Here is an 18,887-nt window from a genome sequence, read left to right on the forward strand (position 1 = left end):
CAGATGATCATCAATGGTGGCAAGAAGGAGAAACATTCAATGAGGAACAAATGGTTTTGAAAGGAATTACATCCACATGGTATATTCAACAACTTGACGAGTTAAAACATAATTGGAATTCTTTCAGGATAGCTATAGTACCAGATTTTGCTCATGACAATGTAGCAAAAAGTGCTCTCCAAAAGATTTAATGAGTGTGAACAAAAGGAGCATGAAACAATTTCTCAATTTATTGTGCATTTGAAGAAAATTGTGATGAGATTTGATATAAAAATGATAGAGCACGTGAAGTTATTTTTTTAATGGCCTAGACTAAGACACGATCTTCGTACAGGGTTAAGTTCAAGGTCTTGAGACTTTTGCATATGATATTTAGATTGCTCAAGGAATTGAAGGAAACCTTCTCAATGACGAAGAAGATATTTTCAACAAGAAGAAAAAAAGATATAGCCAACCTTGATAGTCATTATCCAAAATGCTCAAAGACGATTACTTGGTAAAGATACCCAAGGATAGCCAAAGTGTTTCAATTGTAATGTGTGTGGTCACATATCCAAGAATTGTTGGAAGCCACAAAGACCATGAAATGTAATAAAGAAAGTACGTACAATATGTTCAACTTGAAGAGCTTTCATTATCAAACAACTCCTAGATGAACGGATGCAAGAAGCGAACCATTCATACATGCAAGCCTCAACATGAAGTTCCCAAAAGTGAATTGTAAGCACGATTAGTGTGCAAACTAATGTTTTGAATGTAGAAGTATTGTTGGATTCTTGAAGTTCTTTTTCTTTTATCAACTCTAATTTAGCAAGCATGATCAAAGCTTCTTGATAGCATATTGAAGAAATTCATGATAATGTAATAGTGCAACGTGGACTACAACATGATGTTTGACATGACTATGGAAGAGCCATGCAAATAGGAGGGTGCCTAATATACCATGCTAGATTGGATCCATGGAGGATTGAGGGAAGTCGGTAGGTTGAGAGGGACCAATGCTGGCTTTTGGACTCACTATTGCTCACAAAGAAAGCATTTGGAAATTGGATGCAAGTCATGATACTTATCTTGGACATAATCACTTGAAAGTGACTGAATATTGTTTAGAGTGGAAGATACCAAGTGCCATTCTAGAAGGCACCAAAACCTAGAATTGAATTAGAAGATGGGAAGACGGCGTCTGCACATGCCAGTGATGGAACTTCACCCCACCTCACGTTGACGAGGAAGAGAAAGCTACAATAATGCAAAAAGAGATAGTTGAAACATGACATGAGCATTTGACACAAGGCTAAGTCAACACTAATGTTTGACACGAAGCTAAGGCAATAGTAATGTCCCAACTAGTGCAAGGCTGATTAGAAAACTATAGGGATGTCACAATTAGGGTGCATTGTTTTAGGTCTCCATGGAAGAAGTTGTGCTTTGGGACTATAGCATAATAAGGGCCATATAACATGTTGAAGTGAGCATAGAAAGGGGTGGAACTATTAGTTGTCAATTGTGTAATCATGCCTACATGAAGAATGATCTATTATGGCGACAATCATGGGAGGAAAGTGAAGATGGTTTTGAAGAGCTTTTGGAGTGCCAACAGAAGGATGATTACATGAATACATGATTACATGCCAATCCTAATTATTTTCACCAATTGAATGACTATCACAAAGAACTTTTAATCATTTCCTACATAGGGGAAAAAAAAAAGAAATTCCCTATCAATTCTCTGCTAAAGGATACACATAGGTAGGGAAAGTAATTCATAGGGAAGATGAAACATTTCCTAGTTACAAAAACTAGGGAATCCCTAATTTCTCTAACTTATGTGAATTTTCAAGTAGAAAATTATATACCAAATTTTCAACTAGGAAATTATATAGAGATTGCCTTGGGGGGATCACCTTATAGGATAGTTTAAAAACTTATTTTTTGAATTTTTGTATCATTTATATACCCCATTTGTGAATTTTAGAGGCAATAGTTATATCTTTTCTATAAATTTAAAATTAAAAGAGTGTAACTTCATGGATTTTTTTATATAAATCAAATTAAAGCATGATGTTGGAATACTTTAGCCATGGAATTTTATTTATATCTAAGATGAAAAATTTCTCGCTCCAATAGAACTTGTGTGTGATAATGATTGACTGAGAAGGAGCTTGAATATAAAGGAAAAAAATATGCCATAAATGACAACATATCGATCTACATAAAATGCTCAGATAAACATCATAATGGTCACAATAAAATGTCTAAAGGACCTAGAAATGTCAAATATGAATTAGACTCACACAAGCTAATCAAATTGCTAACATCCTCTCTTAGATCATGGGTGATTTGATATAATAGAATGATATAAAGAAAATGACTCATCATAGTCTATACAACAAAGGCCACCAAAATAGGACCATGGATATCCAAGTAGTGGATGATGAAGCCACCACTAATGTGTTTCAAACAGAATCTAAGTGTCAATGTTGAGCATCTAGTACAAGATTATCCCATCAAAAATGCCTCTAAACATACGTGACCATAGATTCCTTGCCTTTTGTCAAGATGGCCAAAGTGTTGCCTCATATGAGTTCAAACTAGGAGCTAATACCGCTGTGTCAAATAATATCCTATCATGGACTTAGATGTCAATCTTAACTCTAAGATTTCAAAACTTGTCAGACTTCAGTTGGTGTGTTCAGGATGCTCCCTTATAGAACTTGTGTACCTATATATTGATACAGATGAGGCGTACCTACCCCATCTCACCGCCCGCTTACGCATCCTCTCTTGCATTGGAGAGTCATAAGGGATGATTGTATCACTGGTATTGGAAAGCAAGAGGAGACACCAAGTCCTTTTTGCGATCTAAAGAAGATGATCATGTCTATTTCTTGGCCTTGGCCTTTTCTAGGATCAAAGTCTGAGTGTCTAGGAAAGATGATGATTGAGTAGAGGAGTTAGGATCTTGCTTCATCTTCATCTCTGCCTTGAAGCCTCTACCTCTTTTGCAATCCTTGTGAAAATGCCCCTTTTTATCACAATGATAATACTTGGATGGGCCTTCAACTTGTTCTACATGTCACCTCCCTCTGATGCTATAGAGCCCTCACATATGGGATGCTCTAAATCTTCACAACATGTCAACTGCTCCATATACACCTCTTCCGGCAAGTCACAATGCAAGTATACATTCTTGACATCCAATTGCTACAAAATCCAATCTTTGGGTGCTATCAAGACAATCACACATGTTGCCATGCTAGAGACTGGAGTGAATGTCTCTTCATAATATATGCTATATGTTTGAGCATAACCTTTTGCAATTAGTCTAGCATTACAACTACTAACATAACTTTCTATGTTTTGCTTGATTTTTTAAATCTACATATAGCAAATAACTTTCTTGCCCTCAAGCAATGGTACCAAATTCCAAGTCTTATTGGCTTCTAATGCAGCCATCTCATTCATTGCTACATCCTAATAAGCATGACCAATAGCATCCTCAAAGCAAGTGGGTTCAACATTCTCAACTAACATTATCATGTAAGCATAATGGTGAGTTGCATAACCTTCAAAACTAAATCATTTAATAGGGTATCTTACCATGCTAGACCTATGTACCATAGGATCACTCAGTAGAGCCTTTACCTTACCATGTGCTCTTTTTACACCTGGTGTCCTAACTGAAGGAATACCAAGCTCAACATCCAATTTCTCTGAACCATATTGGAATCTCAATCAGATCCCAAATAACTGGTAGATGCATCATTACCATCCGACACTTTCTTATTCCCTTTGTCTTTACTTTCAATACTTGTAGATGCACTTGAAGATGTGGGGCTACTCCTTAGTCGCCCAAACCAAGGGCTAATTGTAGATGTAGTACTAGATGATGTTTATGGTCTACTAAGACTATGATTTTTGCTTTTTCTTTTGCACATAACGATCATGATTATCATAATCATCTAATGTATCACCACTAGATTCATATCAATAGCTTATCTCATTAAAAAAGTATCCCTCCTCACTCTAAACTCACCTATGATGATTGGGTTATAATGACAATACCCTTTCTGCTCTAAAGAGTATCTAATTAAAATATATTTTTTAGCCTTTTGATCAATTTTGTTATGTAGCTCATTTGGTACATGAACATATGCAATACAACTAAACACTTTTAGGTGTGATACATTGGTCATTTTGCTTATAAAGCATTCTTTAGGGCTTATCCCATGAATTATACATGTGGAAGCTATTCATAATATAAACATCAATATGAATAGCCTCATATAAAAAATATTTTGGCATATTCTTTTCAACCATCAATGCTCGTGCAAAATTTGCAATATGTTTATTTTTTTCTTTCTACAATCCCGTTTTGTTGTGGGGTATATTTGTGAGTAAACAGTCTCTTTATCCCGTGAGATGTCAAGAAGCCAGTAAACTCATTAAAGAGGTAATATTCTCTTCCATCTGACCTCAAGTACTTAACTGTCAAGTATGTTTCTATTTCAATAGCAGCCTTGGATGTTTTGGAGTGCTCAAATACATCACTCTTTTTTGTTCAAGAAATATATCCATAGCTTTCTTGAACAATAATCAATAAACATGATAAAGTATTTGCTACCACCAAGAGATATATTTTGTGTAGGCCCTGAAATATGTGTATTTACAACATCAAGTATATTTCTACTTATATCTTTCTCATGAGAAAAAGGTTGTCTTGCATGCTTACCAAACTGATATGCTTTATACACTTTATGAAATTTTATAACCCTAAAAACAAGCAAACTTGCAATCAGCCGTTTATACTACATTAATTTCAACCTTTACACATTTGTATGTCCAATATATTTGTGCTATATTTTAATGTATGCAACCACTTCTTTTCTTTTAGTATACATAGCAACATTCATAGTAGGAATTCTAGATTCTAAAGTGAACATTGATGAGCTCCACTTCCTTTTGTGGATCAACTTGCACTTATCATTAGTCTTCTACAAAACAACCTTTTACATTACATCAAAATTGCAACTCTTGCTTTATCATTTGTCCAACCACTAAATTATTTGTGATTAATGGCACATTTAATAAATTTGATAGACTCTTTGTTTGGCCATCATGCAAGAATATATTTTTTTTTAATTTCTAAAATTGGATGGCACCGTCTACACATAACCTAGATTTTGTAAATCCCTTTCTTTCCAAACCATTGAGCATGACTCGTCATATGATTAAAGTCACCTAAACTGACAAATCATATATCATCATGTGTCCCATTTCTTGGAACAGTATTCATCATATGCTACAAACCAAACAGATGCTCATGTTGGTCTTCATTTTGTCATTAAAGGACGATGCATAGTTTTGTTGTTGTAATTTACCACTCCTATAGTTATCATCCTTCTTCTTATAAGAATGGGCTGTAAAATGACATGTGTTACAATAATAATGGCAAACAATACCAAAATTGCCAAAACCTCTATTTTATCATCCACCTCTTCCTCTAGAGCTCGTCGTGTCTCTAAAGTTTTCATGGCCTCTTGAAACCTTCATTTCACCAAATGCTCATTTAACTTGTTTTGTTGGTTATCACCAATACTACTATACCACAATCTCTCGAAGAGGATCTACCACATTCCCTTTCTAAACTTGAGTAAAATGCTTGAACCTGTTTACCACTTCTCTCAGATAATTCACCCCACATATTGATCCCTTTGGTAATCATGATAGAGGCCAACTCATCAAAATCTCAAAATGTCTTTCATATATATACAAAAATAGCAAATGATTTCTAAGCCTTCTCTACATAAAACCAAATCAGCAACGTCAAGCATTGTATCAACATTGCATCATCAGTACTTCAATTCACACTAGATATTAGGCCACACTTCATGAATATTTACCTTATTATAGTCATCTCTTGAATTGTCATGAAGGCCTTGTACCCCTTGAATTGTCAACACACTGGTGGTCCCAATAGATCCACACAAGAGAAACCATCCTCTTCATGTAGGTGGTTGATATCCATCAAAAGAGTCAGAGTTATAAGAGACTCCAAAATACAAAGATTTTCAACAAGCACATCTAGCTTTAGAGATTCATATAGTCCAAATTATTGGTCATGGTATACACAATGATTTCAACACAAGAACTATTGAAACCCTAGTAAAACTTAAGAAGGCCATTAAACTTCAGACTCTTCTTGTAGAAAGCCAAGAGTCCATTGAACTGATGCTCCCCTCCATTCTTTATAGTGTTGGCCTCCTTAGCAAGGTGTGTTCTAACGTAGTCTAGGGAATACACAAAAATAAAAGTAGGAAGGAAGACACACTAGCTGCTCTTATGCATAATAGTATTCCCCCATCCCCCTACATGAACATCCTCCTTTACCAGAATTCATGTTGCACCCCCACCCTCCTTTGCGTTCCTAAAAGCATGCAAGGAAAATCCCTTTTTTTCCCACAATGCATGATAATATATATTAAATACTTATTTTTCTCCTTCTCTTTTTTTTTCTCCAAGTCAACTATCATTCACCAATCAAGCATATTTGAATGAAGGTTGAGAGCTTTTTCCCATCCTTGTCCATGTTATCATTCACCACACTTATGGCCACACAACTTACATCCATTGGATCATGTATCGAGGTGTTATCAAGAAAGCCATGAGCCACCTTTCTTGTATATACCGATCATTAACCATTCCTCCTATCCTTCCAAAGATGTAAAGGTACTCAAAAACAATGCTAAAAGCATGTACTCATTAGTCGTACAATGCCACCCATTTCACCATCAACAAATTAGGGCCCTTCATGCATGAGCCTTTATTCATATAACTTAGATCATCTATACAATCAATCTCACTAGCCAAACCAAAATATATAAATATTGTCGCTAACTTCAACTACTCAAAACATCTAACTCATGTCCTTTTTCCTAGGCTTTTCATAAGTGGATGCACAACATCACGATATCCACCCTCTTCGAACCTACATATCCCTTTGATGTGCCACACTATGTAGCCACCTAGATCAAACACTAATATGATCATGAACTTCTTCTTTTGAATAATCAACCTCCCACTAGGATCAAATAGCCAAGTCATCGGTATATTCTAGAATGCATAACAATTCCAATCTCTAATTCCACCTAGATCAGAAGGCATTGATAGTGCATGACATCCATCATCCATATAGCCTTCCATGACTAATACCCATGAACTCATTAAATCCTCTGAGATCAAAGGGTAGACCAAAATATTAGTGTAATATCCTATATCTTTGAGTCTATGGAGCATCCATCTACGCATTGGTGTATTCATCCAAAGGATATATTTATGTCATACCTTCAACTCTGATAGCATCATCCATCTCTTGCACATTAGCATCAATATGATCCATCATCACATCCCCATTAATAATGTTAGACTTGTCAACCATAGCATTTGTAATAGTATCCTCTAGCATTACATTTGTCAATGCATCTCTATCTTGAGCATCAATCTACATAGCAAAAACATAGAAAAATCATGAATCAAAACCTCTACATAATCATAACCCTCCCTCTCTCTTATTCAAAAACTATTGTCACTAAAAATCTATCTTTCTATGCCTCTCTCTCATTAATAGATATACATATGTATGTGTGCATGTATTTATGTGTGTATATTGGAAGTCTTAGTATGCTCATACACACATGTACACACATATGATTAGTTCAAAGTATAGCCTATGAATATTAATATTACAACAACATGATGTCAAGTTAGCAAAGACGTGCACAATGAGAGATCGAGATCATGATCTCTCTCTCTCTCTCTCTCTCTCTCTCTCTCTCTCTCTCTCTCTCTCTCTCTCATTCTGCCCCACAACTAAGTTTGCCAGAAGAAGAGTTTGCGGGACAACTCCTCACATGGAGAAGGCGTCTCCACTTCAAATGAATCTGGTTCTGCCCCGCAATTAAGTTTGCAAGAAGAAGAGGATACCAAAGCAAGCATTCTCAGGCGTCTGGACAAGGAACTCGAGGCTGGGAACGATAGCAAGGCCCTGGCCATCATCCTACTTCTAGAGGCGCTCGCAATGGCGTCAGGGCTTTTGGCTCTACAAGACAGGTCCCACAGAGGTTATACTCTCTTGCAGATTTGCGACTGAATAATATAGAGACAGACTGTCTTTTGTCTCCTGTGGACTCTACACTTGGAGAAGTTCGAAGGAATCTACAAATTGCTGTAGCCTTGGGTGGCTTGGTTATGTGGCAGACATTGCAGCTAAATCAAATTCAAGTGCTTGGCATCTTACTTGCCCTTACTCTAGCATCGGGCATAGATCTGCACGAGGTAGGACATTTCTTGATTGCTTATCTATTGGGAGTTCTTCCAAAGGGTTACACATTGTCAAGCTTAGAGGCATTGCAGAAGGAAGGCTCTTGGAATGTGCAAGCTGGGACAACATTTGTGGATGTGCAGTTTCAGGAGGAGGTGAAAAGTGGGAAACTTTCTTCATTGAAGGTGGTCTCTCTGACATTCAATGGGTCTATCGAGGGGGCTTTTTCCTTGTGAGGCGACATGCCACTCGAGCTCCATAACGTGGAGCTTCTAATCAGTCAGGCTATCAAGGAGATGAAGAAAGATTTCAAGAAGGATGCGGATAATGCCTTGAACCAAGAAACCCGTCGGCTCCATGAGAGGATCCGGCGACTAGAGGAGATGGTGAAGACACTCATGGAAGAGAAGAGGGATCTCAAAACCGACCTGGACAAGCTACAAACGAAAGTGTCACATCTATGGGAGGCAAGAGAGGACGCAGATTTCAAAGCGGACCTCCAAGAGGCTATCATGAAGGAATGACGAGAGGACCTCCAGGTATGCATTAAAACCGAAGTTGAGGCTTCGAGAGAGGGATGGGAGGAAAAAATCAAAGCAAACATGAAGGAAGAATTAGAAGGGAATAAGGAGGGGTGGATTGAGGTAGTGAAGAAGAACATTAAGAAGGAGGTCCAGGAAGAAAATAAAAAGGAGGAGGTAGTCCGCGTTCAAGAGACCTTAGAGGAGGAGAGGCTTAGGAACGCGCGTAGATTGAACATGCGTATTATCGGGCTCCCTGAAGGGGCCTCTCCGGAGGAGGACGCACGCGGGCTATGCACCCGACTAGGGTACACGAGCATGCCCTTTACTCAGGCATGGTGTGCAGGACGAGATACTACCAGGGTCAGAGCTCTGATATTACATATGAGCACACCGGAGGATAGAGCCACTTTCTTTCGGAAGCGGATTTCGCTCCGAGGGATGACTGGGGCTCCCATCTTCATGGATGAGGACCTGACTCAGATGCAGATTGCACACGGACGAGCATGCATGCCACAGATACTCCAAGCACATAGAGAAGGCCGTAAGGCCTTCTATCAAGATGGCCGGATTTTTATAGATGGACGCCCCACCAAATAGGGGGGCGTGGCCTATGAGACGGGGCAGAGGACTGTACAGGAGACCCCGATACGTGTGGCAGTTTGGAACTGCAACGGCTCCCTATGGTCACGACCGGACAGACTTGAGGAGATTTTACCCGACCATGATGTTATATGCCTCACAGAGACACATGAGAGCCCAGAGAGAGGGCTTCCACGCATTACAGGATTTGAGTGGGTATCTGCATACCGGGCTACTACTAGGCAAAGCACATCTAGGGGCTTAGGAGGGGTGGCAGTTCTATTCCGTCAGGGGATACAAAGACATATCCAGTTAGTGAGACGAGATGAGGAGGCCAGTTACATATGGATCAGAGTGCAGATAATAGATGAGAGATGGATCTATATGGCAGTATGCTACTTTTCACCACGAGGGTCCAGATATGCTACTACGCAGGGTGATATTCATGCCAGAGATTCCCCCTCCCCTTATTCACAGCTCTCAGAGAACATTATTCTATATTCTAGTTTGGGTGAGGTCTTCCTTATGGGGGACTTCAACGGGCGCACACAGAGTCGACAGTGTGAGAGTTTTGATATGGAGCAGCCAGAGATCATGAGAGCATTAGACCCTGAGGAGTTGGGGATCAGTAGGGAGTCAGCAGATACTGGGCTAGACGCCATAGGGTATGGAGGGCATTTACTTGAGCTTGGTAGTATACATCATCTCGTTATTTATAACGGGATGGCATGATGGCCATATTCAGGAGGTCTTACATGCTTCCCACATGGGGGGGCAAGAGTACTGTAGATTATGTGCTCGGACCGATCGATGGGATGCATACTATCGAGTTCTTCAGCCTTGGGAGACTTCCACTCGGTGCCGATCACACCTTTCTTAGTTTCTCACTCCTCACCTCATTACCATCACCACCTGCAGATATCATACGCCACATGCATACTACCATACACTTCACTCATGAGCTCTCACATGTTTACTCACAACATCTGGAGGAGCTCATCACGTCACTTGATCCATACGCACCCCTTGATACACTGACCACTGATATCACACGCATTCTACATGATTCTGCTACACTCAGTTTTCCACATCACACATACACGCACCCCCCTCGCACCGGTACCATGCCACAGAAGAGGTGGTATGATGATGAGTGCAGAGATCTACGTCGATAGCTACGCGATTTGGAGGCCAGAGGAGAGATCACACACAGACAGGCGCAGAGACGCATGCACCGCTTGACCCGCTGTAAAAAGCGGGAATGGGAGGAGGAGAGATATTGGGATATATACCACCTTCTTATGAGCAGAGATTGTGCAGAGGCATGGAGGTAGATCAAAGAACCACGCTCACCCACACCGATACATGACCCTGCAGTATGGCATGGATACGCATAGAGTTTATATCATGTACCCGCACAGCCGCTGATACCCACACCATGTACACCAAGACCGGGTATTTCATCCTTTTTCACCACTAGTATGGTGAAACATGATATCTCACGGTTACAGCATGGCCGCGCTCGAGACCAGTTTGATCTTCAGATAGAGCATATTATATATGGCAGAGACACAATGGCTCCACTCATTGCTCACCTCTTCAACCGTACATTGTCTGAGGGGTTCCCTGACTCGTGGACAGAGCACACCATAGATCCTAACACATATAGGACCATCATGATTGGGCCAGTTTTGGCCAAAATTTATGGCACGGTGATGGAGGAGGAGCTCAGCACGCTAGCAGAGAGAGAGTGCATGCGCACACCCCGGATAGGCAGGGTTCAGACGGGCATTTTCTACCATAGACCACATCTTCACTCTCCGTTGTCTAATCAACCAGACATGAGTGAAGAAACAGATATTGTACTGTTGATTTGTGGATTTCCGCAAAGCCTTTGACATGGTTTCGAGAGAGAGGATTTTCAGACGCCTACTTGATCTGAGGGTGGATGATGACATGATGTGGGGTATTTATGCACTATATGAGCGGGTTACTGGTAGAGTCAGATGTCTGGGAGGTATATCAGATCCCCTTGTGAGCACCATTGGTGTGAAACAAGGATGCCCACTCTCACCGACTTTGTTTGGGCTATACATTGATGAGATAGCAGAGTTTATTCAACAGCGAGCCAGTGGAGGTATAGATCTCAGTGGAGCCACAGTTCATGTCTTACTATATGTAGATGACATTGTGTTGGTCTCAGACTCAACTCAGGGATTACAGCAACATTTATTAGCATTGGATGATTTTTGCATATAGAGAGGCATGACAGTGAACCTTGGTAAAACCAAGGTTCTTATATTCCATACATCAGCTCAGATAAGCAGACAGAGTATTTTCATGGTAGCAGGAGGGAGTATTGAGGTCACTGGATCATATGTATATTTGGGAGTCACCTTTACAGTAGCTTTAGGGACTTTCTCGATGACACAGGCAGCTCGTAATCGTCTTACTAGAGGATACTCAGCATTGGCTCTTATGGAGGGACAGTGTCATCAGGCACATTTCCAGGAGCCCCGCACCAAGGGGTGGCTCTTTGATACTCTAGTCACTCTAGCACAGATGTATGGAGCAGCTATATGGGGGCTAGGCCTTGCCGATTATGTATGGACATTGATGGAGAGACCTCAGGTGATCATGATATCTAGATTGATTCGCAGCAAGGCCTCAGTCCCACATGACATTGTGCGAGCAGAGCTTGCCACACCACCCATAGTCGAGGCATTATTTCAGATAGTCTGCTTCCTACACAGATTTCAGGATATGGACAGAGATCGCATTGCATACAGAGCATATATGGCATCTCAGGAGATGGCTCGAGCGGGGGATACCACATCATGGTATGCACAGACTAGAGCTTGGTTTGACACAGACATGGGCTGGACATTGATAGACTCCCACCTCTTCTATATGATACTCAGGCTCCCACTTACACCCTCTCTCTCTCTGAGAGGAAAAGAGTCATCAGACAAGAGATATGGCATATTTATATACAGAGGACATGGGTCAGCCCTGCACAACCACTGCCATCGAAGATGGCACATTATTATACACAATTCTTGAGCATATCAGAGCAGGGATTCATAGAGATTCCGAGATATATGCAAATCTATATGCCACATCGATTGAGAGTTCTTATTAGACAGCTCAGGGTATCATCACATCAGCTTATGATTGAGAGTGGCAGAGCCAGTGGCATCCCACAGGAGGAGAGGATATGCCCCCTTTGCAGATCAGAGGTGGAGAGTGAGGACCATTTTGTTCTCAGATGCTCGGCATACTCAGAGTTGAGATCTAGATACACATTGAGCAGCTCACTTCATGGATGTATGACTGATATGGATTAGAGATCATTTGGCCATTTTCTGGGAGAGGCATGGCACATCAGAGAGCAGAGCACATAGCGGGTCCCAGTCAGAGAGGGGCCCACCCAGACGACTATTACACAGTTCTTTCAGACAGACAGAGTGAGAACTACTGTACCAGCCTCCAGCTAGACCTCCGGGCTCACACTATAGCAGGCTGAGGACCATCGTACCCGACGCCGCACGAGGATCCCTGGGTTTTGGACCCCACAGCCACACCGACAGGAGATCCGGAGGATTCTTGATCTACATCGACAGCAGACTGAAATCAGATCTCCAGTTTGCTCTTTCTCCAGCGTCGATGTACCACATCCTGCATCTAGGAGGGATCACCTGCTATTAGTGACTTCGATGATTGCTACTACATCCCAAGATAGTATATCTCCCTGCATCTTCTACATATACACATCGCACCACTTTATCACAGCCGATAGTTGTTCTCCTATCACAGCCGACATTTGTTCCCCCTTTGTAGCCATTATCTAGAGTCCCAGAGCTACATACGCACATACACATACACGACACTTATCACACTCACAGCACCGTATTTTCAGTTTCCAGCTTTTAGCTTTTCATTCAACACTTTTATTTTGGATAGCTGGACCTCATCACTTGTATCACAGTTTGTCTCATAGGCTAGTTTTGGTCTTTAGAAGACGTTAATATAACTTTCTTTCTCTCTCTCTCTCTCTCTCTCTCTCTCTCTCTCTCTCTCTCTCTCTCTCTCTCTCTCTCTCTCTCTCTCTCTCTCTCACATTAGCCATATTGATTGAACATGGAATTTATACTTGTTTTCACCAATCAATATCCACCCTTGCCACCACAACAAATAATTCACAAATGTGTAAGCTTTAATAATGATTTTTAAAAAAACCAATGTTTAATGAGGTTACTAGAGCCATGTATAAAGAAAATTGTCTAGTGAGTATTCATAATGGATACAAATGTAGGCTTGTTTATACAGCAACCCATGCTTACCGAAGAGAAATTACAACTATTATTTGGAAAGAGAAGAACTTTTCCAACATCGCCCATTGTGTGACTAGCAAAGCATGAACTCTGCTAATTCTTAGAGAAAATAAATTTTATTTTATTGAGAAAATACAAACATACCTTGCTTTGGTTAGCTATGATCAAGTTTATAATAATCTTTTACTATCATTATTTGTCAATTTGTGAAATAATAGTACACTTGCGAAAGGTCAATGTAATACAAATCTAAATCCGCGGTGTGATCATGGAGGTGATCCACCCGTGCAAAATATCCTTAATTAAATCCTTTAAGAATCAATCACAAAAAAGGCATCCATGCCTAATATCATTTTCCAAGAAAACGTTCCTTTATTCCCATGGCAACTTGTCATCATCGACCCTTGCCATGCATTTACCATAAATCACAAGCACTTGGAATAATCATCTAAACAACAACTAACAACCAGTTGAATGTAAAAAGCATTTAGGATGTTGTTCGATCAACCAACAAAACCAATTGCATTCTTTCCAAACAATGCAAGAATAGATGATATAACATTTCCATCGTATATTTCCTCTCCCCCTTGGGATCTAAGAGCAATACTATGCAAAAATGTTTCTTAACACTTCCTTCCTTTGGCTAGGGCATATGCTAAGGGTTCAAACACTATTCATGATGTAAGTTCTATAGGTCACTAACCTTGATTGATACCCCAACCCTGATTTTGGATTGGCAAAAGTCATCATTATCTGACGGATCTCAAGACATCTAGTTTTAACCCTTACGATTAATTTCTTGTACTAGCTCTTAGTCAAGTCATGAGGCAAATAGGAAATTATCCTCATATATCAAAATATGTTATAGGCATAATGTGTAAATACTTGATAAGATAAGTGAGAGATTATCTCAAGTAATTAGACTCGAATAGGCCTTGCCTTGAGCTAGAATCTAGTTTTTCTTAATATTTGGGCTCTTAGGCTAAGTACTTTTGAAGTATCTAAACTAGTACTTTCTATTCATGATTCTTAATGTCATATTATTTTAGCAATTATGCTATTTATAACCCTTGACTATGCTTTAACCTAGCACTTGTATGCACAATCTTTTAATATCGTTCTTTTAATGACTATATCATTCATAACCCTTGACTAATTCTTCCTTGTGATTGCTCTATGAACGAATAAGCCATATGCAGGTGCAATTAACTTTCCTTAATATATGCACTTCACAAGCTCCATCTTACGAATATGTGAGATGAAATGATCTATACTCGTGTATCATAGTATGGGCCTAATGTATCTCATACGAGAATCAAAACAAGCATCTATCAATTTGGAAATACATTACTTACGGCCGGAACCGCAATTGGATTGACGGTGATGCCTTCGTCTGAAGCTTCGTTGTTGGTTATGGGATTGCCATCCACATGTGACATTTTTCGCTTGGGGGGCCATCGTCCGTAAGTAGACTCAAGAGATTAAGAAGGCAGAATAGATTCGAGATGGGAGAGTGTAAGAGAAGATGGATTGAGCTAACTCTCTTCCTTGCAGCATCTCAGGGTGACTCCTCTCTCTCTCTCTCTCTCTCTCTCTCTCTCTCTCTCTCTCTCTCTCTCTCTCTCAAGCTCTCTCTCACAATGTCTTGGACATGTATCCTTCTCTCTACCTCTCTCTTATAGCCTCTTGGGGTCTCCTTATGCTCCTTGTGCCTCCCCATGCCTCATATTTATAGTGGATTAGAGAAGAGGGCTTGTGGTTGAGAAGTGGAGCTCTTTGTGGAGGGGGATATTCTTGGAAAGATCAGTGATCTAATGCTCAGATCATAAATATGATGGTTCCATTGGCTCCGAAAGGGCGGGGGGGAAAAACCCTAAGACACTTGGTTAGAAAGCTTTTAGTTCACTCCCTCTTTTCTGTGTTCGAAGTGTTGTTTTCTGTCTGTAGACTACGATCGCGGCATGTGCGATTTCGGAAATCCCTCTATTTATTTTTTACATGCTTGATTCAATGTATCGAACCTATGTTCTCCCAACATACTACCTCTTCTTCACACCCTTTTCTTTATGACAGTCACATGTCTTGATTTATGACCTTTGTCTCTCTTTGTGCTGTTTGCTCAAATCATAGTAATTAACAAGCCCTGTGCAATTATCATTGCCACACCACCTATACCAATTAATAGAGAAAAAAGGCCAAGCAAGACTTGCTACTCCCACTCCCTTATAAAGATTGAGGGTCCCACACAATCATAACACCTAGGGGGCTTTAACCCCTATCCCTACCCCACTTTACAAACTCAAGGCACCTCAAGGGTAGGACATCTCAAGAACATTGGTAGACATGTCATCCTAAGCTTTACATTGCACCTCCTCAAGCATCAATTGGATCCTCGAGTGTGAGAAAATATTCCAAGCTTGCATGGGGTTCCTCAACTCATCTCCTAGTTGCATCGACACATGCACAAAAGTGAAAGAATGTAAATGATGTATGTAAGTGAGAGAAGGCCTCTCTAAGCAAATGTAGAAGGAGAGTGTCCAAAAAAGGCTATGTATAAAAATTGGAAAGTGAATGGATAAGCTCATTCTTGTGGTGTGCAATCTTGTGAACTTCTTACTTATTATTTGAGAGAGAGTTGAAGAGAGAGAGAGAGAGAGAGAGAGAGAGAGAGAGTGTGTGTGTGTGTGTGTGTGTTTGTGTGTGTGTGTGAGAGAGAGAGAGAGAGAGAGAGGGAGAGGTAGAGGTAGAATGAGGGACTATTTGGAGAAGCTCTTGATTCTCCCTCCTCCTCCTCCTCCTCTTCTCATTTTTATTATTTATGGAGCTTGCATGGCCATTGAGGGAGAGGAGGTGGACTTTTTTTGACTCTGTTACAAGGATCATGGAGTCATTGATGAGCCTTCCATGAATAGACTACAATGAGAAGGTAAATTCATGAGTTTGTTCCACTCCTTGGAATAGTTGCAATTGTTAGGTTGGAGGTAGCCATAGTTGCACTACTTGAAACACTTGAAATAATAAGAATTTTGTAAGCCTAATGGTCTATCATGTAAGAGCCATGGCATATCTTCAACAGTTTCCCTCTAAATGAAATTGGCAAAGAACTTGCAGCCTGGATAAAAGAAAGAAAAGGAAGAAGAGGAAGCTCCACTTGAAATTATAAAATTTGTCATCCATCAAGAACGGCATGTTTCGCTTAAACATTGTGAAGAATATTGGACATTAGTCTTCGAGCAAGAAGATGCAACCTCCCTCTTGTCATAGTCAAACAAGTCCCACTCCACCTAATACTAGCCATGTTGTAATAAATTGATGGAAGCTATGTTGGCTTTCTTGCATGCGTAGAAACCTATGAACTCCCAATCCTTCTATGTTGGATTCACCCTTTTGATGTAATTACCTTTTACTTTTAATACAACCAACACACATTTCATTTAAAGAAAACAAAAAGAAGAAAAATAAAAGGAAAAACGGTAGCTTAGATTGGTGTTGTATGGGAAATTCCCGCCAAGTGAGAGTTCCATGCTAATAGCAACACTAGAGAGAGAGAGAGAGAGAGAGAGAGAGAGAAGAGAGAGAGAGATAAGGGGAATCAAACCAACTATGGCAAAGAACTCAAAAGGAAATGGCTTTAGCAGAGTGGGAGGAGTAGCAGCAAGGGTGGGCAATAAGGCCTTCGTAATGCTGGAGGTGGAAGGAATTGGGCGACAGGGGTCACGGCAACCCATGCATTGCATGGGACAAAGAAGGCTAGTAGCAGCTAATCATGGCGACCACCTCTCACGCCCTCATCTTCTTTCACAGATGGCCTCCTCCTCCTCACTTGCCCACTTGCCTCTCTCACCCCTTCTTGGTGCCTCTCCCACCATCTCTCTGCCATCACCTCCCTTGCCCTCTCTCCCTCTGGCCTCACCTTTGCTTCTAGTTCCCTCAATCACTTAGTCAAGCTCTTCTCCTATCTAGTTTTTTTTTTCCATCATCTCCCTGTAGTTTTTCTGATGAATCTCTAATGGCAATTCAGAAGAACTATGCTCATTCTATATCTTTCCTTCGCAAAACTTCATTTTTTGGAAACACATGTAGATCTATATTCACAACATGCAAATTTTGGAATGACATTGTGTTGCATTAGATGTTTACCAACTATGACTATTTCGCTCTTTACTCTCTAAGTGCTTTTAGGCATAGCAACATTTGTTTCATAAAATTTCTATTTTCTAGAAGTATATGCAAAATTATTTATGGACATAATGCTACACGAGAGAAATTCTTTCATGCATTGCAACATTTCACTCACAAAATATTTTTTTTCTGGAAATCTATGCAAATTTCTTTTGTGGACACAATGTTGCACCAAATGTTTCCCAACACTCGTAGTCTCACTCTTTACTCTCTAAATTCTATCAGACATTGCAAAATTTCATTCAAGTTCTTGTTTTGTGGAACTAAATGCTTCTCTGTGAAGATTTCTATTTACAGCATATAGATTTCTTCAGAGACACTACATGGCATGAGATCTTCTCTAGCAGTCACAATTTCATTCTTTTGTCTCTTCACACCTTCAAACTAACACAGGATTGCATGAATTCTACCATGGAATGAGTTCATGGCTTAGAGCCTCAGACACAAGATCACATTAATTTTTATTATGTTAACCAATTTGTTTGACTCAGGATGGCCCTTGTCCATTGTAGAGATTGAGTTGCAGAGTGAGTGTTTCTCATAGCCTTCCTCTTTTTTTTTCTCATATGGAGAGTTCCAAAGCACTTACTCACTTTACTTTTCCCATCCATGCCGTTTCCTTCAGTTCCATAGGCTCTTTGCTTGTAGCAGGAGGAGAGGATGATGGCATCAAGATTATCAGTACCATTGATAGCTCTATTGTGCTAGTCCTTAACGGCCACAATGCACCTATCATTAGCCTTGCACTTGACCCCAAAAATGAGTTTTTGGCATTAGCTCTGCTAGTAGTGATGGCTCTATCATGTGCTGGTGCCTCTCATCTATCAAGAAAATCCACACATTGTACCATGCTACACCCTGGGAGGAATGAAATTGCTTAGCATCCAAAGGGAGATGTCTTGGTAGTTCTTGGCACAAAAAATGGTATGCATGTGATTATGTATGATC

General features: G+C 40.2%; 2 pseudogenes; both read left to right on the top strand.

Moving 5' to 3' along the window:
• The window catches only part of LOC148028505 (uncharacterized), a 35,496-nt pseudogene extending 26,940 nt beyond the window's left edge, over positions 1-8,556 (top strand).
• Positions 8,557-8,840: 284 nt separating this feature from the next.
• LOC148028506 (uncharacterized) overlaps positions 8,841-18,887 on the top strand; it is a 35,896-nt pseudogene continuing 25,849 nt past the window's right edge.

The sequence above is a fragment of the Lygodium microphyllum genome, chromosome 11 (genome assembly GCF_053477565.2).
Source record: "Lygodium microphyllum isolate KBCC chromosome 11, Lygodium_microphyllum_v1.1.10, whole genome shotgun sequence".
Lineage (NCBI taxonomy): Eukaryota > Viridiplantae > Streptophyta > Polypodiopsida > Schizaeales > Lygodiaceae > Lygodium > Lygodium microphyllum.